Genomic DNA, 26,831 nt, shown 5'->3' with positions numbered 1-26,831 from the left:
GCAAGAGCATGCTGCTAGCCCGCGACTGACACTCCACCAAGCACAGCAGGACTTACTGAGGCTTTACTTGTCCTCATGCTGTGCTGCACATTTCAGCTTGCACAGCGGTCCCACTGGCTGTTGTAAACTACCGGGCAGGAGAAAACCTAAGGTGGAAAGGGCGACAGCCCTAATTTTGTTTCCTGACATAGGCAGGATACATCATTACCAAGATCTGGATTAGCAGAAACTAAGATAATTTAATTTTTAAATATAGAAAATTGTAACTAATAGGGGAAAAAAGTTATGTCACCCACATTGCACAGGAAATGCATAAAATTGTAGGAACTGAAGATAGTTTATAACCCATTCAGATCTCATGAGCCAGCTTATAAATGAACAGAACACCATGTGGGGCAGAAGCCATTGATCTGTCTTCAAACACATCCAGGTTAGGATGTGCTTCACAACCAGCCTGCCACCAACATTCCTCAAATCTCTGGAGGTTTGCTGCATACGTAGTGAAAGACAGTGAGTAAATAAAACATTTTTAAGGAAGTGCTGAATTCAAGTCCTAGAAATCTATTAAGCAGAAAACATACTTCCTTTACAACCTCTCATTGCTCCTTTTTACAGCTACTTCCCACCCTCTGGTCATATTTAACTCCCTTTTGCCCTAAGAGGACTGATACTCACAACCAACTCCCCTTAATTCCAGAAGAGTTCCCTGCTCACCAGAAGAGACAACCTCCTCATTTCTGTCTGTGGTGGAAGCTGGGTCAATCCACAGGCAGAGGCAAGCCATAGGAGCCATGCAAACATGTGCCGTCTTCAGCACAGTGGTTAGACAAGGAAGCTGATAGGCAGGATGCAGAAAAATTTACACGGTTTCAAAATTGCAGGAGCAATCCAAACAAGACTCTCCCATTTCCTCCAGCTACTAAGAGTTTGGGGGCCTCTAGCCTCATGCATGTGATGCCAAAGCTTACACATGAGCTTGATGCCAGGTGTGTCACACTGAAGAGCTTATAAAACACTGATAGGCACTGAAACTTGGAGCATGGATACACACCTATGTACCTACTGAGCAGTCAATACCTCCAGAGCTAGGCTGACAAAAGCCCCTGGATCTTTCTTGTGGATTCAGGCACTTCAGTTTTTACTTGTCACGTACCCTAGACACCAAAGGTGTCATATAGCTTGAAAAGGTGAATATAATGTGCCTCATTTACTGGAGCTTTATTTGAAACAGCTTATGTAGGTCTCAGTCCTAAATCAGTGCTTTCCTGGAATCCCAGGCAGTTCTCTGAGATTCTACTGCAATTTAAAACTAATGCTAAAAATGGTTTAAACAAACTACAAGCCTCCTATGCACACCAGTGAAGGTAATGTTACTTCAGAATATCCAAAGAAAATCAAAACAAATAAATCCAAAATTAAGGAAAAATTATTTTTTGGAAGGAATTATTTCCTGTGTTGTTTTCTGATCATCCCATTCTTCAACAGAAGGAATGGAGAGAGAGTGAGAAATAACTACAACTAGGTGAGGACCTTTTCATGTTATGTACTCACTCTTTATTATCTGTTCTACATTGTATTACAGAGTTCATACAACATCAGAGATATCCAAGGAACCAGAAATACAGAAATCATAAATAACGCATTTTGTTGTTTGTTATCTGGAGCTTTGTTTAGATATTTAATTTTCCTACCATACCGCAGCCACATCTTTTAAGTAAATAAACAGCCATGGACAACTGTTGTCAAGTACATTTAGAACAACTTACACACTACTTGTGACACCAGCTTTTCATTCTATCATTGTGTGGCTCTCTCCTGCACTAGATCGTAACAGCTCCACTGCACCTCAGGATATCCTTGGAGATTCCTTAGTTCACGGATCATTGACAAGAAGAGACACTACAGACATTCGTGTCGGCATAGCTGCCACACATGGGGTCTTAAACCCACTTGTTAAAAACCCTGCAGCAGCTAGGCTAAAAGGTCACAGGGGATATTAATCTCTATTCTTTGGAGCATAAGCTGAGCTGATCCCTATCTGGGGTCAGAAAAGAATTTTTCTCCCAGAACTAAAGCAATGCACAATTGAGCAACATCCAAAAGATAGTCTCTACTTTAACATCAAAGCATTATACACAGAAAGCATATCCATGGGCAGATACAGTGACTGTGTGAAGGACAGGCAAAGGGGGACAGCTTGTGAGCAACACCAATGGGAATGGATTCAGGACTAGCCCTCTTCAAACCATCTCTCTCAGCGCTATGTCACTACAGTGTTACCACAGGCAGCAAATGCTCTCCCCGTAGAGAGGGTCTGCAGCAGGGCTTTTCCTCTTGCTTGATCCCAAACATTCACTCTGCAAGTGCCAAAATGGAAGGCATCTGCTATCGTTATATGTCTCTGTTTATGCATGCGTTTTGACACAACCGGTGACACCACTGCATCCCATTTTCCCCACAAGCCCTTGACTCTTGCACAGGATGGAGAACTCTCATTAAATGAACTGTCAGACACTTTTGCTTTATTCTCATTGTTTCAATAGTCACATCAAGCCTTATTTAATACCTACCAATCAGACTTTTCTCCAAATCAGATGTTAATTCTTCACTGAGAGGGCTATCTAATACATGGATTTTCCTGGACATGTGTCTTTCTCTGATCAAAATTTTATCCAGGCAAAACAAAAACATTCCATGGCTTCCTGAGATTGCTGAACATATGCTCTGACATCATGGCAGCCCTGCAGTACTGCTGACTGGACAGCTGAACATCTGGAAAGGCCTGGACATACACTGATGAAGACTGGCTACTAATCCTGTTTCTCATTTTCTCTAAATCAGCCATGCATGATGTTGGGCATCCTGAAATGCAATGTAAGAGTTACAACTAATGTCACAAGACAGAGAGTCACACTGTTAGGCACCATCTTCTGAATTCATTGCTTATGACTGAGGTATGACTGTACATTTTTCATTTCATTTTCCACTTGCCTCTTCAAGGCAGAGCCAGGATGACCCTCTGCCACCGCACAATCCCAGAACAGGTCAATTGGCAGACAGAGCAAAGCAGCAAGAGAAGTCCAGTGTTAAGAGGTTTTGATTTTTGGATTCATACACTTTTCATGTGCAACCATTTCTTAAACCAGAGTCTAAGTCATAAACTGAAGTTGTTTTTCTTCAAATTCCTATTACTGCTTGGAAGCTTTTCATTACAGTTAATTGAAACCTCCCATTCTTAGGTTAAGGTCATATTGTTTTTGTAAGCCAACTTTGACCAGTTTCAAACAACTCTCTCTCCCTCAATTATGTCTTCACTTAAAATAGCACAGTGATCTGATTTGCAGCCTTCTCTTCAAACTTAAAAATTGCTAAAATAGAGACATGTAACAATATGACAATTCTTTACCTGAGAAAGTATAAACAGCAACACTAACTGGAAGACTGTCAGAGGAACAAAAGTGTTTTTCTCTGCATGGCATGTGACTCCTACTAAAAGCCTACAGCATTCTATTTTTGACAGAAATAGACTGTATTTTCTTACGAGCTTGATACATTTTATTTGATTTTTAAGAATAAGCTATTAAAAATGCAATAATTAAAAGAAATTAAATAAGTCTTTCCTGCTTTATTATAAAGATTATCCCTTTTGTTTTGGTGTTGGGTGTAGAACAACTGATCCTCACTTCCAATAATTATCTGTCCCTGTTCAGAAGCAATTGCTGATGCTGCAGACATTACGTTTGCATGACAAAAACAACATTTTAACTGATCATTGTCAGATACAAAACAAATAAACAAAAGTCTTGCCAAGTTTCATAGCTAAATCCATCTTTCCTTGTTAACATGGCTTTGTTTGAACATGCAGCTGTGGTCCCATGGACTGGTGTGAAAACTAATATCATGACTTCACAGGATCACAGCTCCTGTTAAAAACATATCTGTAAGTAAGGACATGGCTCAGTTCCAACAGATTTGAATTTAAACTACATGTAAATGAATCAAAGATGGGAAATGTGTTATGCCAGTGCTGTTTTCTCCTTTTGTTGTGTGCATTAGCAGTGACAAGACTAGCTACAATGGCAGCAGCAGCAGCAGCATTAGGGTTGCAGCAGGTTATGTCATTTTTTAAAGCAGTACAGACACCAGATAAAACACACACGCATATACCATGGTCCAGGAAACCCTGCACCAAGGGATCTTTTAATTCAGTCAACTGCTTTCTGCTAACTGGTTTTTGGCCTCTTTGCACTGAAACTCTGTTTTGCAATAGCAGACATGGAGTTAATGGGGAAATGTGTATGGGAAGTGGGAAGGAGAAGAAGCATGTGTGCAGGCCTCAAACTATTTTTGTGTGCATTCTTAACTTGAAACAGAGTTACTTTGAGTGTAAGTGGAAAAAAAAAATCTTCAAATGAAGTAAAGACATTCACCACAAAAGTAAACACAGTAAGACAAAAAGTAAAGACATAACAAAACACTAAATAGGTGGTCAGTCTTTTAATTAAAGATTAACTTAGAGATTTAAATTAGAGATTTCATTAGTTTGGTGAGCCAAACAGAAAGCATCCTGGAGAATGAAATAGCCATTTGCAGAGCCTTTGAAGTACAGTCTTCTGAAGAAGGAGAAAGGAGAATCAGAGACGGCTGTGCTATTCCTAAAACTGAGTGTGAACTGTATCCTTCTCCAAGCACCTCATACACCAGTTTCCGACACATCCATATGGCCACACCACCATTACTTGGGGTAATGAGGTGTTCATTAGCAAGGCCGGGTAAGGAAAAGAGCTAAAACAAATGCTGTGGGGTACTCTGGGGAGCATAACTCCATACACACTCGGGTCAGGCAGTGACAGGCTTGCCAGCTTCTGCTCCACCTTAGCCCTGCTGGACCCCGGCTGGCTCCACACCTCTCTCTCCTCTCCAGCACAGCCTCCAGGGCTTCTGACATCAGTATCAAATCAAACCCAGGCCCATGTTCAGCTGGGATCAGCCCTGAGGTGGATCAGTCAACCCCTCCTCTGCAGGGGCAGGGCCCAGACAACTGAAGGATTCTGTAGGGCCCGTCTGGAGCGCAACAAAGTGGAACCCAGCCCGAGTCAATAATCCTTCTGGTCCTTTGTGGAGCCACTCGCTTCTCTGCATATCATGTGTGTAAGCACTTCTGGTAGAGCAAACATGCCACCAAAGGCTCCCAAGATGGGCCTGCACAGAGCCAGCTCACGTTCAGAGCGTTTCTTAGGTCGGGCTCTGTGCCCAGAAAGGCAGTGAAACTGCTCCTGCACCTGGCCTGGATACAGCACTCCCGTGTTCCCCCCGTGCTGCAGCCCATGAGCCCTACCAGACCACAGCCAGCATCACAAAGACTGGGTGCTGCTGCTGCTCCATTCCCAGCTCAGCCAAGCTGCATCCCAGATAAGCTTTCCATGAATAATTGCAGGTTTAATACACTCACACAGGTGTTTATAACCCTGACCCATAAGGTCAGAATTACGGATTGAATACTTTTCCACCTCTTGAACTCCACTGTGAATTTCAAATAATTGGCTCTTTAAGACTAGGGATATGTATTATTCAAATATTCAAATAGAATAGCATACATTTTTAAAAATATATATATTTATAGGCATACTGCTGTTAGTGCTACAGACATCAAGTCTTCAGATTTCTCAGTTCATCCCCAGAAAAATCAGTTGTTTTTTAATTAATTACACAGAAAGCCTGATAAAGGCCTATCATTTTTTTCTTGTATTCCATTTACTTCTCAGGCTTTTGATTTGAATTGGGTCAGGGCGAGATCTATTTCTCCCCATTACCTGCTCAAAACCCCAAATCTCCAAGAGCCAAGCACCCTGGAAGCACGCTGCAGCTGCAATGTTCACTTCTGCAGTGTGGCAGGTACCAGGAGCTGCAAGAAGCTGAAGCCTGTCTAGGATATAGCTGACATAGGGATGGGGGAAAAAAGGAAGAAAAAAGAATCTGCAACTGCAATCAAGCATTCATTGGAAAGAAACCCATCACTGTGAAATGTGAAACTGTAGTAAGAATAGAAATTCAATATTCATATACAAGGGAGTACTAATGCACTGATGCTTTTAAGATAGAGATTTTCAACAAGAAAAAATTACACCCCCTTATATACCAGTCATAAACACGTGTATTTTAAGTATGATATATAGAGAAACTGTAATTTTATTCCCCTTCATGACTGTTAGAGAACACAAGGTAAAGAATAACACAAGAACTGTCAGGAGAGGAAATGGAAAGAGAAAAGGGACAAATGCTGACATCATGGCAGAAATTTTTGGGGAAAAACAGAAATGTAGCAGAATAATTTTTAAAAGTTTACACTGTGTCCAGACCACGTAGTGAAACAAGCTCAACAGAGCCTAAGCGTTGTAGATGTGAAACTGGAAACCATAAACACAAACTGGTTGGGGAAACTTTCCAGAGCTCCCTCTGACCATTGCCTCCTTTGTACCCATCCCCACATTCCAGTCTGCCCTGCCTTCTGCACAGCTCTCTCCGTCCATCTGCTCCAGCACTCCTCCTCCAGCGCATCTCCATCCATCCATCCATCCATGTTCCCATGTGCCCCTTTCCTTGTATTCTTTCTCTCCCGCCCTGGCATCCAGACGCCCCCCAACCCATCCTCCCCTCACCGCAGGCACCCACCCGTGTTTCTCCCGCACCCACCCCCCATTCGCTGCCCTGCCCCGCGCCTCCCCTCGCAGCCGCACCGCCCCTGCGCCCACCCTCCCAGCCGGCCCTGCCGCAGCGCCCCTCCCTCCAGCCCCTCCCGCCCCGGCAGCGCCACAGGGGCTTCTGTCCCTCGCTGTCCCGCAGGGAGAGCCGCCTCAGTGCCCTCGTTCAGAGGGAGCCTCCCGTCCTCACAGGGGTCCCCTCCGCAGCACCCATCTCTTCCCCCCCCAACTCCGCCGAGAGCGCTGGGGGCTGTAGTTCCCTCCCGCCGCTTCTCCCGGCAGCCCCCAGCGCCCGGAGGGGGGCGCGGACTACACTTCCCGGCACGCTCCGCGGGAGATGGAGGGGGGGCGCCTCCGCCCTCCTCCAGCCTCTACCGCTGGTTTCCCCCCATCCCCGCCGCCTCTCTCGGCGTGGCGGGGTCCGAGCCGCCGCCCGCCGCGGGCAGCAGCGCCGTGAGGTGCTACCCCGTTCCCGGGCCCTGCCGTTACCTGGGAGAGCCGGGGGTGCGTGTCCGCGGGCGGGAGCGGCGCGGGGAGGGGGCGCAGCGCTGCGGCTCTGTCAGAGCGGGGCCGGGGGGGCGGGCGGGGAAGGGGGTGCGCGCGCGCGGCGACGGGCGGTTGCCATGGCGGCGGCGGCGGGCGCGGGGAGGGGACGGCACCGCCGCTCCGGCCTCCGGAGCGCCTCCGCCGTGTCCTGGCGGCTGGGAAAAGGGATCTCCCTAAAGGAAAACCCCGCGGCACCGCCGGCGATGGCTGCGGATGCCGCCGCCCAGCCCGCATTTAGCAGCCCTCGGCGGGGCTCCGCGCTGAGCATCCCCGGAGGAGGCGGGCGGAGAGCGTCCCGCTGGCTGCGGGAGCTGGAGCGGCGCGGGCCCGGCGGGCAGGAGGGAGGGAGGGAGTGCCGGAGCCGAGCGCCCGGGCCGGCTGCTGGGCGCCCGCCGCGCTCTGCTGCGCCGGGGCTCGGGGCGGAAAGGCTGAAATCACAGTCACAGGATGCGTCAGGCTGGAAGGGACCGCCGCGGGTCATCTGGTCCAAACTCCCTGCTCAAGGGGGGCCATGCCACAGCACATGGCGCAGGATTGCGTCCAGACCCTTCTTGAATAGCTCCAGTGAGGGGGGCTTCACAACCTCTCTGGGCAATCTGTTCCATTGCGCAGTCATTGCACACTAAAGAAGTCCTTCCTCATGTTCAGCTGGAACTTCCTGTGCATCAGTTTCTGCCCTTGCGTCGTGTCCTTACGGCTGGAACCAGCGGGAAGACCTCTGAATACACATCAGAGCTCATTCACACTCTGAATGCAAACCTCATGTGCCTCCAGCTCGTCTGTGGGTGTGTCTAGGAAATGCAGAGCATACGGTTGCCCTGCGTGGGCGTGCAGAAGGACACTGGATTATCTTTTCTATTGCAGTGTAATACTCTTTTATAGTACCGTAAAGGAACAGAATTAGGGATTTGCTCTGTTCCTGGACCAGAGTGGTATTTGGTGATCAGAGGCAGTCTCACAGGGTGGCACCACACAGTTTGTGTCATCTCCGGAGGGTGAATGTTACCTATTGTTTCTGAAGCGTGCTGCTCACAGTCAATACTAGCAGTCTGGTGTCCTGCGAGGGGAGCCATGCAGTTATAAACCTTTCTAGGGATGTAATTTCACAGTTAATGCAAGACAGCCTGTGTCTGTATTGCCACCGAAAGGGGCAGTCCTGCATTCCTCTCTGATCATGGATATGCCTTCCTGTTTGTTATTTACACCGCAGTAACACTGATGATGCCATCTGGCAAGGCAAGCCTGGGATCTGATCTGGTGGAGAGCCAGTTTTGCTCCTCCAAAAAATTAACTGAGTTCTGCTGGAACTGAAAGTTCCCGAATTAGCTGAGTCTGTAGAGCTGCTGCAGGCATAAGGAAGGCAGAGGAGATGTGGAGGCAGGAGCAGCCCATTGAAATCCCAGTGAATCCAAGTTGTGTTTCTGTGTGCAGCTGCACCACTGCAGTGAGCCCTTACTGCTGAAACTGCCTTGTGACAGCTCTGAGAGTGTCCCAGTGACGATGATCTTGTGATCATACCTGATAGTAGTATATGATTTCTCTGGAAAATTTATGTTGTTGTTACTTTAAGGCAGCAGCATGAGGTTGTATCTCACAGTGAGGTTCTCAGAAATGCTAACTGACACAGGTGAAAGAGCAGGGATTGAAACTAAAAGCTCAGTATGCCTCTTAAACAATACAGCATGTATGAATGTGTCTCTCATATATCTGCAGATCTTGCTTGCCTCAAAATCATGTGGAGATTCTTATGTCTTTGTGACAATTTTGGAACCGGGGCCAAAATCGTGATGAATTCATAACAGCTGCAACTCTGGCTTTCCCCTTTTCCAGATTTCTTCGAACTTGCCTGTTCATGACATCAATTCCTGCTGTTTTTTTCACATATGCAGAAGCATAGATGCTGTGCAGATCTTACAGAGTTCAGCCTTTCTAGGGGAGAGCAGATGATAAGCAGCTCTGTCCCAGCACTTCCATAATATCCCTTCCCATGAGACTATGTACCTCTTACCACATTAGGCAGCACATTAAGTGCTTTGTCTGAGGATTGTATCCCCCAGCTAGGAAATTGTGACCCAGAGAAGGTTGGTTATTTGGGCGTAATCTCTATTTTTCTGGTTGGTTTTTTTTTCCCCCATCCCTTTTTCTAGTAACAATTGAGTCGAGTGGGGCTGCTTCCTACTTGCAGAGGGTCCCCATGCTACAGCTGACCTCCCTTCTGAAAAGCAGTTGTTCAGCACTAGAACAATACCAGTGTCAAGCTATTTCCACTCTGAGGGAAAGTTTGGTAAGCATGGGTCTCCACAGTTTGCCAAGATGTGCTGTGACTGTGTCAGCAGGAAGAACTGTCTTCAGGTTCCTGGCCATGCACCCTAGGTATACAGGGTAATTCATGTTGGGGAGGGGACCTCAGAAGGCCACCTAGTCCAGACAGACAATCAGAAGTTCATAAGCCTGTTAGTAAGCCATAAAAATGATAACTTTAAGTGTGCAATTTCTTAGTCTTTCCTATTGCTGGGTCAAATTTGAGCAAATCTCACTGAACTGCTGCAAAAAATACTGCTTCCCTGACCTCCTTACTGAAGGTTCCTGCCTCTACAGCAGTCCCTGGATTGAAAACCACTAATTTTTCTAAGCCATTTTAATGCAAAATATGATGTTAAATTAATCTTATGAGCAGTTTAGGCTAATTTGCTGGACCTTGTGTTGAAACAGCTGGAACTAGTGTGTGTCTCATTCCACCAACTCTGCTGTGTGGCATTAATTTCAGGCAAAGAGGAGGTAGGAAATTGCTGGATGGGGAGGTGACACCTTAAGCCACTGAAGCTTGTTCTACTCTGAGCATATTCTCATGGCTTACAACTTCTTTATTTTTTTGATAGAGGCTATAAACCTAGCAGTTCTGGATAAGACATGATGATGGTGGGTGTCAGCGAGTGTGGTTCGGCAGGATCCAGCTGTGTTGGTGGAGGAGAGCATTACTCACAGCCAGACCCCAGACACTTATCATGGCCCTTTCCAGCAATCTGCAAATCTGCCAGTAGAGCTGATTGTGTGCTCGCTCACTCTGATTTATTCTAGTCAGTTCAATCAGAAGCTGATAGAAATTAATGTAACTCTTTTGCCATGAACATTAGATTTGGTTCAGAAGTGTCTCTTCAGCTAGAGTAATTGCAGACACTGTCAGAGAAGTTTAAAGCTTTGCACTCTTAGGGTCTCTGACAGATTAACAAAACTGGTTTCTGAATTGATTTGGTTATCATTACATAAATTCCACTGACTAGAGGACTGGCACAGGCTTTTAGTACAAAGTAGCAGAGAGCTTCATTTGTAACCTCCTCCCACCCACAAAGTTCTGCAAGGAGAAGGTTGAAATCATGTGAGAAGTCTGTGAATTATGAACTGCCCTCTGCTTCTGTCTTCCCTTCCCCTTGCAATTATATTTAACTAGACTACAGGAATTATTGTGCCTTTGTAATGAGCTTTAATGTTCAGATGCAAACATAACTCTTTACCAAAGGTCTTACAGGCTGTATGGAGAAATGCTGTAATAATGAAAAGGGAAAAACAATAGGGAAGCAATAGGGAGAAGAAGGTGCATGTTACATATTCATGGACATTAACCTTGCAAGGGAAGTTATGCACAAGTCAGTGAAGGCATCAGTAGGCTGTTAATTTTCATACACACATAGCAATTGTTCTTCTGCATAGATATTTTTATGGAATTATATTTACCAGTATGACACATCCACCAATTTTTCTCCTAGGAAAGAACTTCAGAGTCTGAACTCTGAGAAAGATTTAATCAACATCCTTTCCACAAGGCACATCTCAAAGTGCTGTCAATTTTTAATAGAGAACCGTGTAAGTTGATTTTTAAACAGGATTGATTGCAATTAAGCCAGAAGGTGAGAGGTGGATAGGCCAGGATGTTTTTATTTATCTGGTCAATGTAGACATCTGTCATGTAGACTTTTGCCTCTGAGTTAAGATTTTGGGGATACAATTCCTGCTTCAACCAAAGTGGATTGTGCTCTGAATGTGCTTATTTTTTTCCAGTGCTTATAGCAGACTCATCTGATCAACCTACGTGTGTTTGCACTGTAGATGTCTAAAGGTAGGTGACAGGAGTCCCACCCAATGTGTTGAGTTGTTAGAGCCCTAGAGAGAGAAAGCTGTCATAGCAGTTTTAAGTTGATTGATTAAAATGATGAATAGGCCAGTGTCACTTTAATGTAAATCACAGGTGGAAGAGAAGACAGATCTTTGAGATGAGTTGAAACAAGACAACAGTACACTGGGAAAAAAAAACCTCACCTGTTCTGCTTTGAGTTTGTGGACAGAAATTAGAAAAATAAACAGGAGCTAGGATATTGTATTTCTTTTGTATGTATACTTAATATGTTGGAGTATTACTTTTTGGAGAGCAATAAGAAGGGAGTTTACAGCAGTAAAAACAGAGAGGAAACTTGGACAGAAACCTCAGAAAAAGTAGAGTCATGTGCAAGGAGCTGGATGTCAGCAACTGTTAAGTGAAAACCTGGACCAGGAGAGAAAGTTTATTCACACCATCTCAATTTTGTAGCAGACCACTAGACAGTATCAAGTGGCAAAGTTCCCTTAATCCATCTGCTGGGGTTGACAGCTGAGAGAAAATCTCTCCTGATGTGTTTTTGTTTGGTGGTACAACTCTTTCATGGTAAAGTGTGAACTTTGTTTTTTAAAGATATGACATTCTGGAGTTGCACTCTCTGTCCCACGGCAGTAAGTTTGAGCCTCACTTCTCAGTTTCTACCACATTTTCAGAAGGATAGAAGTGTAACCAAGTTCCTTTTAGTTTTGTAGTATCACAGTAGAAAAGATACACTCAGCTGGTGCTTCTGCTGAGCACAAGGCAGGCAGACTCAGCTGTTCTAGATTTCATCTGGCAGCAATCTGCCCAATGTGCCCGTGTAAAATGACTGGCAGCTCCCCACTTAACAATACCTGCAGCACCTGCTTCAGCACACAAGGTGCAATAGCATTGGCAAGTTTATTGAAGGGATGAGGGCTTAGTGGGAATGGACACAACACCACAGGATAGTAGGCTTTGATAGTTTGAACCAGTTACATCACTTGAGCCCATTAACTTATGCATAGCCATTTTAAGTCATGCTGGTATATATTATTCTCATTTGCCTATCTATGTTTTTCTGACTTAGCAGTGGCAGTTTCAAATAAGGGAGCTGTTGGGCAGCTTTTTGCACACACTGTGTAGATGCCCAAACCACTAGAATAAACAAATCACAGTGTAATACATATTAATGCCTTGCCCAGCATGTTTGATTTCTTAGGCGTGTTAGTTGCAGTTCCGCAGTGTGAGACACTAGAAAATAAATTAGTTTTACCAATCCACTCCTGTAAACATATTCATCCAGGAGAGAAGATTGCTACATTTAAAGAGCATTCCTTCCACAACTGTCTCAAGTAGTCCTTTGAATAGTTCTGTGATCAATGGCAATGAGGGTGTTTACACTGGATAAAGATACCCTGAAAATTGGTGTTCTGGTGTGTGCCTTAGAATCAAGATTTTGCAGGGCAGGAGCATCTGCATTGAAAGAACAACTTCACAACTTCTGTCATTTATTGATAAATTCTGAAACCCACATCACTGAATATGTAAAAAGTTCTGGGTAGATAAGAGCAATGTAGACAAGATGTAATTACAGATCAAAGCTCCTAATTGAAAAAAATTTTAAAAATGTTTGAGGAGAACAATAAAGTTAAATATACACTGGTGATCATTGTGAAGAATCTCTTTTCCCTTTCTGGTCCCCTAAAATGATTACTGCTGGGAATTTGCAGTGGTTTCCATGTGAACAACTTAATCTGGTTCGTATTTTGAGAGTAAAATTGGGAATCTTTTTTTAACTTCAGAATTTGGACCATCACTGAACAATGTGCATTCTGTTAATGTTGTTCATTTATTTAATAAATGAGAAACATGGTTGTGTCAGTAGAGGATCGGTGGCACAAAGAACAGTATCTCATAAAAGATCAGACGTTGGCATCACAGTTTTGGTGAAATTTGTTTTAAACTATTATAACATCCCATTCACATTCTCAGGGGGAATGTTCACTGCCTACGTTTAAACATCTAAGTTAGATGCCTAAATTAGGAGGCTTGTCTCCCTAAATGCCTTGCATAGTTGAAGGAGTGAGAGAGGCTCCTCCAGAGAGCAGTTCAGACTGTTAGTTAGGCTTCTGCTCTGAATTATCTAGAGAAGCCTCTTCAACTTTGAATGCCTTTCTGTGCTATTCTTTGCATCTTTTCTTTGGCAACTAAATGGATTTACCTGGCCTCCACCCCTCAGCGCTTGTTCTTGCCTTCTACTTGACATACCACTCTGTCTCTTGGGCTAGTATAGGGGCTGATGTGGTGATACTGCCAGCCAGGTTGGTGAAATCATCTGACTTGAACCCTGCAAAAGAAGGTGTTGCTTTTAACGTAGGTCACGTCTTTGATGTTCTTAATTGCATGACCTTGTAAACAAGTCTGAGGAGGGGTTGATCTTTAGCAAGGCACAGAAATGCACTGTTGACCTCTTTGCCAAGTGTGTCACCAAGAAAAAGATATGTTTAACTTTAAGATGTAAGTGAAGGAGACTGAGTCTTGTGTCTAAGCATCATTCTGTTCAAGCACATTATTTTTATACCATTACAGTTTCAAAAATGTCATGGAAGTTTATTATAGTTTGTATCACTGTAAGAAAGATATAATCTAGCCGTGTATCTCTGTTATACATGTAAAAAGTGGCCATAATTTAAACAGAATTAATTATAGTATTTACAAGTGTACCATGAAAAGGTGTGCCAAACTTTATAAATAAGCCTAGAAGCATGGAGTTGCTACTAGCATAGAGCAGCTGCAGTCAAGTTGGAGTAGTTTAAGAAGTTCCCCACCCATCAGCCAAGCGCTGCTAATGTTTCGTCAGATATGCTGGATGCAGTGTACCTACCTTTAATGGTTTACAGTGCAGGCATCTGCTTGTAAAATAGTTGTCTTAAATTCTTTTCAAAATCAGTGGAAAATCCAGCCTTTTAGATGATGTTTCACATGACCCATAAGAGATTCTGAGATATGAAATAGCAACATTTGGGCAGCTGAATCCCACCTCCAGGCTGAGCAGCTGCTCCTTGTACATGGCGCACTGCTGACTGGACCAAGCGAGCTTCAACTGCCATGTGTGCTGACCTCTAAAACCACCCAGGCTCAGCTGCTAGTATGTCACTAAAGCTTCATTTTCTGATTATTAAAACTCATCCCAGTTCAGACAGACTTGATGCTACTGGTGTCCACCACCAGGACACTTTTGCAGTCTCTGGCAGTTAAGGTATTTCAAGTTGTTAAAGAATTAACCATCCTGTTATAAAACAGTATTCTTTTAAAACAAGCATGTATTAGGAATGTGAGCCACAAACCCAATGAGGTGAGAGAATTATTAGTAGTTTTTAATAGTTTTGCTTTGCATCTTTTCCTGCCTTTTAAATTTCAGTAGTCACCAGATAGGCATCTTAATAACATATGAAGAGATTGTTTAATTTTATTTATCTGTGACCTTCTATAGCTTCACCTAACTAATTGCTTATTTTAGCTAAAGTACTCACCTCGTTCTGGTCCTCTTCCATGCAAGTAGGAATAAAAACATTCCTAAAGATTTAAATAAGGAAGAAGCTAAAATCCACAAAGAAACACAGCTGAAGCTAAACCTCTATATGCTAAGCTGGAGTTAAACCTATATATGCTCGTCTTCCTGTATGCATTTCTTCATTCAAATAATTTTTCATGTCACCGTAAAAGAAAAAAAAGGAGGGGAAGTGTTGCATTTAATTTTCATACTTGATGATTTTTTTTTTTAATGTAATGAAGTTACAAAATGAGCTTGTTGTGGCTTAGCCCCAGTAGACAGCTCAGCCCCATACAGCTGCTCACTCACTCCCCAGCAAGTGGGATGGGAGAAGCAGAAGGGTAAAAGTGAGAAAACCCACGGGCTGAGATAAAGGCAGTTTAATAGGTAATGCACAAGCCCCACAAGCAAGCAAAGAAAATTAAGGAATTTATTCACAACTTACCAGAGCCAGGCAGGTGTTCAGCCATCCCCCAGGAAAGCCAGGCTCCATCATGCTTAATGATGACATGGGAAGATCACAATCATCACTTGGAAAATCTCACCTTCTTCCTTCAGCTTTATTTGCTGAGCATGACACCACAAGGTTTGGGATATCCCGTTGGTCAGCTGGGGTCAGTTGTCCCCGCTGTGTCCCCTCCCAGCTCCATGTGCACCCCCAGACCACTCGCTGGTGGGGTGGGGTGAGAGGCAGAAAAGGCCTTGACCCTGTGTAAGCCCTGCTCAGCAGTAACCAAAGCATCCCCATGTTATTGCTGTTTCCAGCACAAACCCAAAGCACTGCACCAGCCACTGTGAAGAAAATTAACTTTATCCGGCCAAAATCAATAGAAGAGCCTTAAGTCTTCACATCTTTTTACAGTGTAGAAATGCATGTATGATGAGGGTGCTTATGCATAAAAAGATATAAGATTGAGCTTTCCATAATTACAGGTTGCAAAAGAACAAAAGTTATCAAAAGAAGTTGTTCCAAGTGCACAAGAGAATAATACTCTACAGATTTCTCAGGATGGGGAAGGTAATCCTGTGCTCTTTCTCCTTGTCACTTTTTATCATTTTTATTCTGGATTTCTGTTTTGCTCAGACACCAAAAAAAAGCCCTCCTATTGAGACGGTCCCTGGGACCTTTCTACCTGATGAAGGTGGTCTCCAAGTACCACTGTTCAGTGCAGTGCTGGCTGATATGGGCAGACAACCTATGCCATTATTTGCAAGTGTCTGTGAAGTCTGTATCCGCACGAGAGAGAGCAATTTTCCATCCCAAGGCTCGGTGTTGTGTGCTGATGCACACTCAGGATGCTTAGGGCTACTCCAGACTGCTCCGTCCGTGCCACACAGCCTGTACCCTGGATCTCATATGGATGTACCATGTGGTGTCCATCTCTGCCCCGTGCAGAACCTGCAGGAATAGTGTTGGAAGACAACATGGGTCTGGGAGAGCCAAATACAGTGTTCTTGGCCTTATTGTCATTTGGGGGGAATCTAAAGAGTTAACGCAGGGCACGTACCTGAAGAGGTCCCCAGGGAGAAAGCTGCAATTCAGCTTTCAGAGGGGATGGTTGGGTGCTCAGACTTCTTCCTTACCAGTGTGGGACATAGTGGTGACATTTCCTAAGTACCCAGTTTTAGTCCAATGGTGAGATGAGTTCTATATAAACATATACATTCCTATATATTAGCTGAGCATCTTTGTTATTGTATGCAAATTTTGGAAACACAAGTGGTTAATACCATATATCAGAGGCACCTTATTATTTCAAACATACTGCTGAAATAAAATCACTTACATTCCTAGTTAGTAGCTTTACCTGCAACTCAACAGAGCTTTGGCTGGGTCTTAGATGTAAACAAGATTTTCTTTCCTGAGATAGCCTACACTTCAGTGATATTTTTAGTAGAAATGCAGTGCAAAAGTGAAATAAATTATATTAATTGTTGTCTAGAAGCTTTTGATCCACTGCATAGGAAGTCCTTATTACATTTTTCATCAGGCCATATGGCATCTAAATATAATGTGCTACATTACTAATGCAGGACAATAAATAACATTATGATTATGTGTTGTGGGTGCCACCTCATACGTGCACAACAAGTAATTATAGTTGGAATGAGTAATGGAGATTTGAGTGTTATATTTAGGAATATATGAGAAAGGACCGAATTTGTCATTAAGGATGGTAATTGTCTCATCTCACTTTGCAGATTCAATAAGTAGGTGTCCATACTAAGCCAGTCATCTGTGACTGCATCTGTGATCAGTGGAGAGGAACAGGGACTTCAAAAGATAAATGGTCCCTCCTCTCTTAGACAAATATTTTCAGATGACTGCATCTCAAAATCTCACACAAACAGATCTTCAACAACATTTTTCTGGGGGGAAAAAGAGCATCCAGGAAGACCTGGTCACACATTGTAACTTTTCTCAGATCAATCTCCAGGTCTTCTCTGCTTCAGTGAACGATCATCCATAATTAAATTTTTGATGGTGTTTATTTAAACTGTTTTTTATGTTCCAGTGATGAACATTTCACCATTTCTCTAGGCAATCTATACCAATGCTTAATTGTCCTTAATCCTGGACTGTTGTCTAGTGTTTTAATGTAAATATCCTTTACTGCAATTTATCCCAATTGCTTCTTGTTCTAATAAACAAGTTTATTTCGTCCTTTTTCACAAGTACTTTTCACATATCTAAAGATTCTCCTGCCGCCGGTTTTCTCTCTTCTTGACATTGTTTGTGTCTTGACACTGAACTAAAGTACAAGCAAAGTGATATTAGTAGGATTTATGTAGAGTTAAACCTTCCCTCCCCTACCCCTTCATGCCCTCAGTAACCTCAGTGTTGCACAGACTCCACCGTAGCACTGATCTATCTTGCTGTACCCATGGTTGGGACACCCTAATGCTGTTGGTCTCTCAGCCCTGGCTAATTTCAAGTGAGCACCCCCAGCTCCTTCCTGGTAAACTGAGGACAGGAGAGGGTTAAGTGTTTGGCTGTTTAACACTTTTTATGGACACTAGCTGCTTCACAGCTTTCCAAGGCATGATGTCCACACTCAAAAGTGACTGTTTGGGGGCTTGTTAGCCAGTGTTTACAAGCATAATGTAGTTTTTGACTCATATCTGCCTTTTTAATCTTCATGTACCATTTTCACTGACCTTCCGTGCTTTCTAATTTCTTTACAGTGATACATTCATAATTTCCACAAATACAGATGTTTCGTTTGAGTGTACTGAAATATGTTTAAGGATCTTGTGAGTTACCTTTCACAGAAATATACTTTATACTACAACATTGTTCTTACCATGCTAATTTAAAACATATTTTCTTCAGATTAGTTCATAAAGAGAAAGGAAGGAAGATATTTAGCTCCAGACAGCACTTGCAATAGAAATCAGTTATTTCTGTACAGCATCTTTCCTTTGAAATATCACTAAATTATTTCCAGAGAGAGGAAGAATGTAATTTAATGATCCCTTGCACAGCTCAAACACCTTTCATCAGAGCATCTCAAAGCATTTCAGACAAGCCTCAAAGCTTGTCTGTTTTTCCCCAACTATTTCAGTTGGCCTAATAAAAGATACTGTCTTCCTACACACATTGTATTGTTTAGCACTCAAAGCATTATCATACTTGTTTTACCGATAAGTAAAAGGGGCTCAAAGAATCCACATTGTTTTATTTGAGACAGTGAATCTAAGGTGAACTTTGTGGGGTCTGGTTTTCACTGAGTCTCCAGGATGTGCAGAATACATGTTCTCAGATTACAGACAGACATGTAGAGCAGTCTTCATTCCACTTACATCAGTGGCAAAGTTCCCACTAATCTGAATAAGGCTGAAATCGCATCCTAGCTTTTCTAGCTCTGCCTGCCAAAGTCAACTTCAGACCTGTGCATCCTTCCCATCTTCTGTGTCGCTCTTACTAATGGAGGTTCTGTCACACCATGCCTGCCACACTATGCCTGGCATTTCCCCCCCACAAAGTGAGCAAGACAAGTCTAAATAAGGAATGAGAGACCCCAGCAACAGGAGGGGGTGAATGTGTGGTGTGTGGTTAACAGTCTCCCCACAGTCACTGCAGATCCCTGCATCTGCCTGCACACTCTCTATGCTGACAGAAGGAACCCTACAAAGAGACCTTTGGACAGCCTTGCCCTGACCTGGATGTGTGCTATCCTTGCTCAAGTGTCCCAGGTTGCAAATATGCTACTGACACCACCACAAAAACCATGTCTCTGTTACCATGTCTGACCTTTAAATTAAAGGACAGTCTAACTATTTTGACAAAATGTAGCAATCTATTTCAGCTTCATATTCGCTTAATTAAGACTGTGGATTTGGACATACAGCACCAAATGCATCCCAAAAAACTGTTGTCTTAAGGAAATAAGAGTCTCAAAACAATGCTCATTAAGTCTTTTTATATACTGTTTGTGGAGTATGCACTTTCGTCAGAAGCCATATTGTACAACAGAAATACAAAAACTTTAAAATACAGATTACAAAAAGGAGTGCAAAGAGAGAAAATGCCATATACAGATGTCTTCTGCTATTGAGGATAGATGAATGTGGTCCTGATGAGAAAGAGAACATGTGTTCATGTTCATTCTCATTCCCTGTACTGTCCATTTGTCCCTTGTTACAGGGGTCTTCTCAAGCTTGATGGGGGTGCAGCCTGGGTGGCTGTTCTTAGTATATTCTTGTTTATTTTTATGCAAAATCATCAGTAAATCCTCTTGCTGTGGTGCTAGACTGAGAACAGAAAGCTCTTGCCCATCTGGCATTTATCTTCAGCTGCCTTTCCTCTTTCATAGGTATTTCTGGTCATGGATAAACTAGAGGAAAAAAGAAAGTTTTTCATACCACCAGTAAAGGTAAAGAGCATCAAACAGATAAGGTCTGAGAGTAACTTCTAGGCTCACAGAAACATTTTCATGTCTTTTTGGCAAAATTAAATGCTGGTGTTTCTATACACATCTTGTATTACAAGCCACTTGCAAATCTTTATATCTGATCATTCTCTCATTGTGTTGGAAAACAATATGTGGGAGTTTCTTTCCATACTAGATCTTTGTGGGTAACTTGCTAGTAAACTAATTTTACATGACTCAGATTTAAATAATAAAAAGGCTTAACTCCAGTCTGAGAAGAGTTTATTGTCCACAACTGTAGCCTAGAGACAAACTCCAGCACCTTTGGGACTCAGCTGAGGCAGCAATTAGGCAGCATTTTATTGTGATGCAGTGAGTGCGCAGAAGATGAAGCTGGACTACTCTCAAGAGCTTAGAAACAAAATTGGCTTCCTGGAGAGAGAACATAAGAAATCTGGCAACCTAAAAATATTTAAAGAGCTTAGGGTTCCCAGAGGAGAATTTCAAGCTATTGAAGTGGAAAAGACTGAGCATTTGCTAAGATTGAAAAAAAAAAAGGGGGGGGGGGGGGGGGGTTACATGAAAAACGACAAAGTGGGGATTTTTTTTTACTGTAGCATTTTTCAAAGGGGAAAATATAATAAACCTGAAATCAATCAGTAACACAGACTTCAATGCAGCGTTCCAAATCAAACAGCCCTGGCTTGAAAACAGGAGTCAAAAGAGATTTTTTTTTTCATTTCAGAATTATAAGGGATTGAGGCCAAGAAACCATTAAATGAGGTGAAAGGTCTAGGGTAGAGGGCATCTTGAGCAAGTCTAATGAAGTCATGGTTGCTTCAGCAGCCACGTTCCCGAAGGGTTTTGCTGTGTCTGTCACTGTGTCTCTGTTCCTCTGAATCTGGCTCCCTGGCCTCTGGGGTTATGTGCCAGAGCGTGCTGCACCAGGCACCCTACAAAGCCCCTTTCTGCAGCCCCAGAACGTGCAGCATCCCTGTGTCAGAATGCAGCCCTGCAAAATGGGATTTATCTCTCTCATTGCTTGGTGTGTGTCGTGCAGGCATTCACCTGGGAGCTGGCTATGCCTGACTCCATGTATTATCAACGGGGAGCAGCAGGAGCTCAAGAGGCACAATTGAGCTCAGCTGAGTGTAAATTTCTATCTTATGCCAAAAGTGTCTATTTTTCTCACTTAAAATGGTATCCTAAGGTGACTGAGTCCCAAATGGACACCTACTGCTTAAACATCTACATTTGTTCAATGAACTCTACCCACGTAACAGGCATCACCCCCATGCAGACTGTGTGTTGGAGGCTTCTCTGCTGTTTTCAGGCCCTGCCTTCATGCAACATGTATCTAGGACTAAGATGAATTAGCTGGAACAGTTTCATTTTTGCCCCAGCAGGAACTAGAGGGTGCAGAGTGTTTACCTTGTTGTAGGCTCTTCTCTTACTTGCCACCATCCCTCTGCATTATGCTGACAGCCTTGTCTTATATCACCCCTCCAGCCAGATTTGGGGGCTGAGGAATGGCTATCAGTAAGGAAGGAGGGATGAGGGTCACCACAGAATGGAAATGAAAAAGGCTGGCAGAGGGAAGGAAGCAATGCAGTGTGAGAAAAGGGCCAGGATACTGCACATACAGAGTAATAGCAGCCCAGTCTGTCTCCTGGGCATCCACAGGGCAGTGCAGTTCACAGTCCTGAGCTCTGTGTGTGTAAGACAGCTGAGGAACAGATCACTCAAGTTCTCCACCTGGGTCCTGGGCTGCTCCACAGGTAGAGGGAGCATGCTGTGCGTTATGTCTCTGACATGAAATGAACCCTGCCACACACATCCTACCTGCATCTGGTATTACCACCCTGCCTCAGCCATACAGCTCAGCTCATGATTTCATATATCAGAGGCAAACCCATCAAATGACAAAAGAAACCCCAAGAGATATGTGAAGGATTTCTGCCCCAAGGGCAGAGCCAGGCTACTGATCAAAAAGGATCTGCTCTTCTGTACCTGAGTAAACTTCACCTGCACAAACTTTTGACATCTCTGTTGACTGACAAAGCTGTGTGTAGGCATAACGAGTCAATGAGTTTTAAATAGTCTCCTGAGGATTACCCATTCAGTGCTGAGGGCAATTTCTTCTCATAGTCCTAAGGCATACCTTTCATGTATTTAATGTCATAGGCTTCCTATGCTCTTGTTGTGTTGCTAGTTTTGGAAGTTTTATTATCACAGGCTGCAATTTTCAAGGCAGACAGTTTTTGCTGCTGTTATCACTAATCATCAGTCTAAGGACCTGGTACAAGTGGGATACCCAGAATCAGGGGGCTTTGTTGAGCCCCAATCACAGGCTATGTATATTGTAAAGCCATCTTGCTCACCCTGCACTTGATTATTGGTAAATTGCCCAGAATTCATCTCTTTTGTTTGTCAGAAATTAGGGTTATGATAAGCAGCAGGGAAAAGGACAGCATTATCTTCTCTGAAATGCACCAGCCTAGCAGCCAATTTCTGGACACACCATTAATAAACCAGGAAGCAAAGTGCTGGCTGGTGTGCAAATGGAACAGCAAACACAGCATTCCCTGGAGAGGCCGAGCTGTAATGTGCAGAGACAATGTGGGGCAGCTCTGGATGAGCAGAGGACATGCAGTGTGCTGTAGACAGCTGTGGCTCTGCTATGGCATGGTGTGAGGCCAGATATATACTTAAGGCATTTTCTGCCTCATTGTTGTCTGCTCAGAGCATGATACACACTTTCTATCTATCCAGAAGACATAGAATAAATGCAGTTACATCTGCAGGAGAGGGGGAATTGGACCCTATACCCAGAACCCCATGTTCAGGACCTGTATCGAAGTGCTCCATAGTCACTGCCATATTAGTGATAAGGATCAGTGCACACTGCATGGCACTCCATGATGCTGAAAGGAGACAGTGCTGAGGATCTGTGCGAATACACCCATCCCAGGCCTGAGCTGCTTTGTGCTGGAGATTCTGTCACTTTGCTAAAGTGGTGCAGAGGAGAAGGAGCATGATGGAGGTCAGGTTCAGCTAAACATGGGAAGGCACAGCCTGGGCTATGAAGGGAGGTGTGTATACCTTAAATGAGTTTGTTGCTGACAGGACAATCTGCAGCCCCAGAGTCAGGGCCTTATGGTAGGAATCCAGAGCCATGGGCCCTTCTGTAGTACACCCTTTGTTGCTGGATGAGCATTCACAAATAAAGCACATATTGCAGCAAGGCTTGCAAGAAGCAGGTATAATCCTTTGTCATATTGCTAGGAGACAAGAAAATAAATGCTTTTATGCCTACCAAGATGTGACAAGCTTTGTCAGTTATGTAACCCACTTGTTCATGTTGTTGTCAGGATCAGAAGACCTTACACAGCTTTTTGGCCTCCATAAATGCTAAAGATCTGGGTTACATTGCATTAACATGATGCATACCTATAGAAGGGTTCGAGCTTCCTCAGTGAACTCTTCTTGTGGCCATATATTTGCTTTTCTTAGGTTAGCTCAAATCTGCAATACGCAGTGATTAAAAAACAAGCAGACCCTTACAAGTATTTTAATTTTAAAGTTACATATTTAATAAAAAATTCACCCAAATCATAGCTTGTTTTATAGTAGAGATGTGAAAGAGCATCAGATGTATGAAGTGTCAGATCAAGGTTAGCTTAAGACACACTTCAGACACCTAAGAAACACCAATAGCGCTTTGTACCCTTGTTAAGATCTCACCAAGCTGCACCATCTCAAAGTGTTCTACAAACAAGCAGTTGTTCCTCTGCTGTAAGAGATACCAATATTACTCCCATTACAGATAGGAAAAGTTAAAACAAAGGGGACATGGATTTGTCTCTTGTCAGTGGCAGAGCTGGGATTGGATTCACTTGTCCTGATTGTTTGTTCTAAGCATCAGCCAACCCTTCACTGATGAACAATGAGGCAGGAAGCAGAGTAAAGCCTGATGAGGCCAGTGTTCATCTGTTATCAACACTAATGGATAAATACTAATGGAACCTGAGTAGCTGCTTAGAAATTACTATGGGTTGCCAATTCCATAATATGAGGAAGAGAAAGACCTGTGCATTTTGGTGAGGAAAGAGGTCTTTGGGGGAAAACTCCTACAAACTAAAACCAGACTAACAGGTATCTGTTTATCTGGTATTTGTGGTATAGCTGAGTTTGACAAATGTCATTACTTTCCTTGGTTTACATTTATTTTATTTTGTACTTGGAAATCCCTGCTAATCACAGTGAACTGTTGCTCACTAGATGCTCTGAATGGACAGTTCATGGCCTTGTGACCTCCCTGAGCAGCAGATGCATTGAACCTAGGCAAGAACATGGCAGAGGCAAGGGGACATGCCCTAAAGTTTAGAATTGAGATGGCACTGCATGAAACACAGCCATCAGTGTCTCTGTAGACACTGACTCACTTTTAGAATTATAGGTTCCAGGGTATGGAGTAGAGGGGGAAGAAACCAAGTGAGAGCCCTTCTCAGGCAGATGAAGCATTTTGAGTGCTGTTCTGGTGAGGAATGCTTTTTTAGCTTCTGTCATGTGCATAAGCCACTTCCCTTGGAGCATCCCTCTCTGCCGTTGTTCTCATCCTCTACTATCCCCACTCCTAGGCAGATGCCAATGCTGTCTGGACATGCCTTGTGGAAATGAGCTTCTCTATGGGACAGAGGACTGCACGCTGCCTTTGGAGAAAAGGAGGGCGGGGATTACTGCTCCCAGAAGAACTGAAATAACTATTTACCCACAGCAAGAAAATGTTATTTTTGGGGCAAAAGGGAGCTGTAATGTTTTCCTGTTACGGTAGTTGGCAGCATTTCTCTATAGCCCAAACAGTTCTTTCTTACAGGAATCTTTACTCTTTGATGTAAGTTTACTAGAGGGAGAAACATATATGAACAATTATGTAATTCAAACACAATATACTGACAGTAAGACAGGTTTAAACCCTGGGAGACTATTGGGACAGAGTGAAGGAATAGCAGAGTGGGACCCTGAACAAGGAGCCCGAGTTGAGAGGATACTGGTGGCTTTGTGCAGACAAATGTTGCATGTACAGTGATTTTCAAAGCACAGACTATTTGGAATGAAGTAAGGACATCTCTTGCAGGTTTTTTTTCCCTGGGTTCATCCAGATGTTTCAGTTTACTAGACTGGAGTGGTGGCATGGGGAAATGTGAACCAAATGAATTCGCTAAGCACTTTGAGGCTGAGGTAACTGAATGAGCTGGTCTAAAACAGGAGGAGCATTTCATGGAAATACAGAAGAAAGCTGGGTAGCGACTTGCCTCTCCCACAGAACAGATTATAAGCCATCCAATGACCCTGGTTTTCCTCTCCCATTAACATCTTAAACCTCTTTTGCTTCAGGGGAAGGTTAATAGAGAGGCTGCAGTGGCTTAACCCTGGCAGAACTTGTCTTACCCTGTAGCTTCATCTTACAGGGGCCACAGAAACCTGACAGACAAGGGAAGAATGAGTTCTATCTTCAGGGAATGCTGAAGGGCCTCTAGTTCAGCTGGTTGCCAGTGTTTGCCCCTGTTTTGCCTAGGCAGCGTGAGCACTAGGTCCTTTTCTGCACAGTTCCCACACAGCTGCAGCACTGGCACTTCTCCACTCTTCCCCAGGCCAGGCACCTATCAAATACACTCTCCCATCAGCAGCAAGCCATAAACAGCAAAGAAAGACACTTGATTTTGGACATAATTTTGTTCTTTGGGGAAAGTGTTGACCATGATGTGGCTGATTCAGCTAGGGTATAAGCAGCTGTTGTAGCTATAGTCATGGTGCAGCAGGTGTTAAATCTAGTGCATGGGTTGCACTGAACACATTTACAGCTTGGATGCATAGCTGGATGGTAAAACCGTAAACACCTCAGGCCTAAATACCACAGGAAAACCCCACACTTGTATGTATATCAGATGTGTTTTCCTAATGGCACCATTCTTTAACAGATGGTTTTTAAACCCCTTTTCTCTGTGTTCAAAGGAGCAGAGGAATGTTTGCATCCATCCCATCCTGAGGCAGTGGCCTCCCACGGGCATTTGGGGCGGTTTGTGGGCACTGCAGAAGCTGTGGTGCACAGCCCTCTGCCTCCTGGGGGCTCAGCCCACACCGATGGCAGAAAGGCCAGACTTGCACTTTCCAGTTCGGCACCCCTGGCCATTCCCTTGTGCCGGCTCCAGTGTCCACCCAAGCAGTTGGTCAATTCAGCAAACTGAGCCAATTGAAAATTAACCCTAGCAGAAGAGGAAAAAAGCCAGGAGGGGAGCATTGTGGCCCTGGCACCACAGACCCTACAGCCAAAGGAGCACAAGAGTCAGCAGAGCGGGGGAGCTGCCTTTTGGCTGGAGCACAGCTGTAGGTCAGCTTAGGCCAGTTGTGAAACCACACAGCCCCTGTGCTGCCGAGAGAGTGGGCGTGCTCACCAAGAAACCTCTCTGTGGAGAGCTTCGCTGTCAGTGTTTGTGTTAGGGAGCCTGGAACATCCCTAATGGATCCAGCACTTCCGTGATTCATGTCTGAGGCCTTGAAGATTTAATGGCTATTTTCCCAAGCAAGAAGACTGCAGATTCTCACTGCACGTGCACTGTGAGTGCCCTTCGAGGGTGATTTTGTCATCCCAGTAGAGGAAGTGCCTCAGGGCAGAGCTGGGTCTTGTTCTTTTGCCATGTGGGAGGCATAAATAGTTAATAGAAGAACAAAAGAGGACAGCTATGCCAGGATATAGACCAGGGAAAGTGAGAGCACAAATTAACCTTATGGCTTGCCTTTTGAAGAACCACACAAAGTTTTGGATGTTTTTACAGTAGTGTAGCAGCAGTGATGGTGAGAGGCTATAAGCATGACAGAATTTATAGAAAGAGATTAGGTCTACCAGCTGACCATGTTGTAGTAAGCAGACACATAAGCTCTTCCTCAGGCCTTTAGATTTGAAGAACTTATGTCTCTGAAAGCATGTTTTGCCTAGGAAATAGGTTGGTCTAATAAACATCTTTTCCACCGGTCTTGCCCCACTG

At 43.8% G+C, this 26,831-nt stretch overlaps 2 protein-coding genes across 6 annotated transcripts in view; one reads left to right on the top strand and one right to left on the bottom strand.

The window, feature by feature from the left end:
* KATNAL1 (katanin catalytic subunit A1 like 1) overlaps positions 1–7,336 on the bottom strand; it is a 108,631-nt gene extending 101,295 nt beyond the window's left edge. For all 5 annotated transcript variants that reach the window (XR_005980626.2, XM_030274644.4, XM_072930243.1 and 2 more), the window contains exon 1: positions 7,191–7,336. The gene's annotated coding sequence lies outside the window, so the exon portion shown is untranslated. The remainder of the gene's footprint in view (positions 1–7,190) is intronic.
* LOC121470071 (uncharacterized) overlaps positions 7,073–26,831 on the top strand; it is a 78,072-nt gene continuing 58,313 nt past the window's right edge. The window contains exon 1 of the mRNA XM_072930320.1: positions 7,073–7,205. The gene's annotated coding sequence lies outside the window, so the exon portion shown is untranslated. The remainder of the gene's footprint in view (positions 7,206–26,831) is intronic.

The sequence above is a fragment of the Taeniopygia guttata genome, chromosome 1 (genome assembly GCF_048771995.1).
Source record: "Taeniopygia guttata chromosome 1, bTaeGut7.mat, whole genome shotgun sequence".
In the NCBI taxonomy this organism is placed as follows: Eukaryota; Metazoa; Chordata; class Aves; order Passeriformes; family Estrildidae; genus Taeniopygia; species Taeniopygia guttata.
The sequence above is the reverse complement of the archived record's forward strand: the minus strand, read 5'-3'. Positions and strand labels throughout refer to the sequence as shown.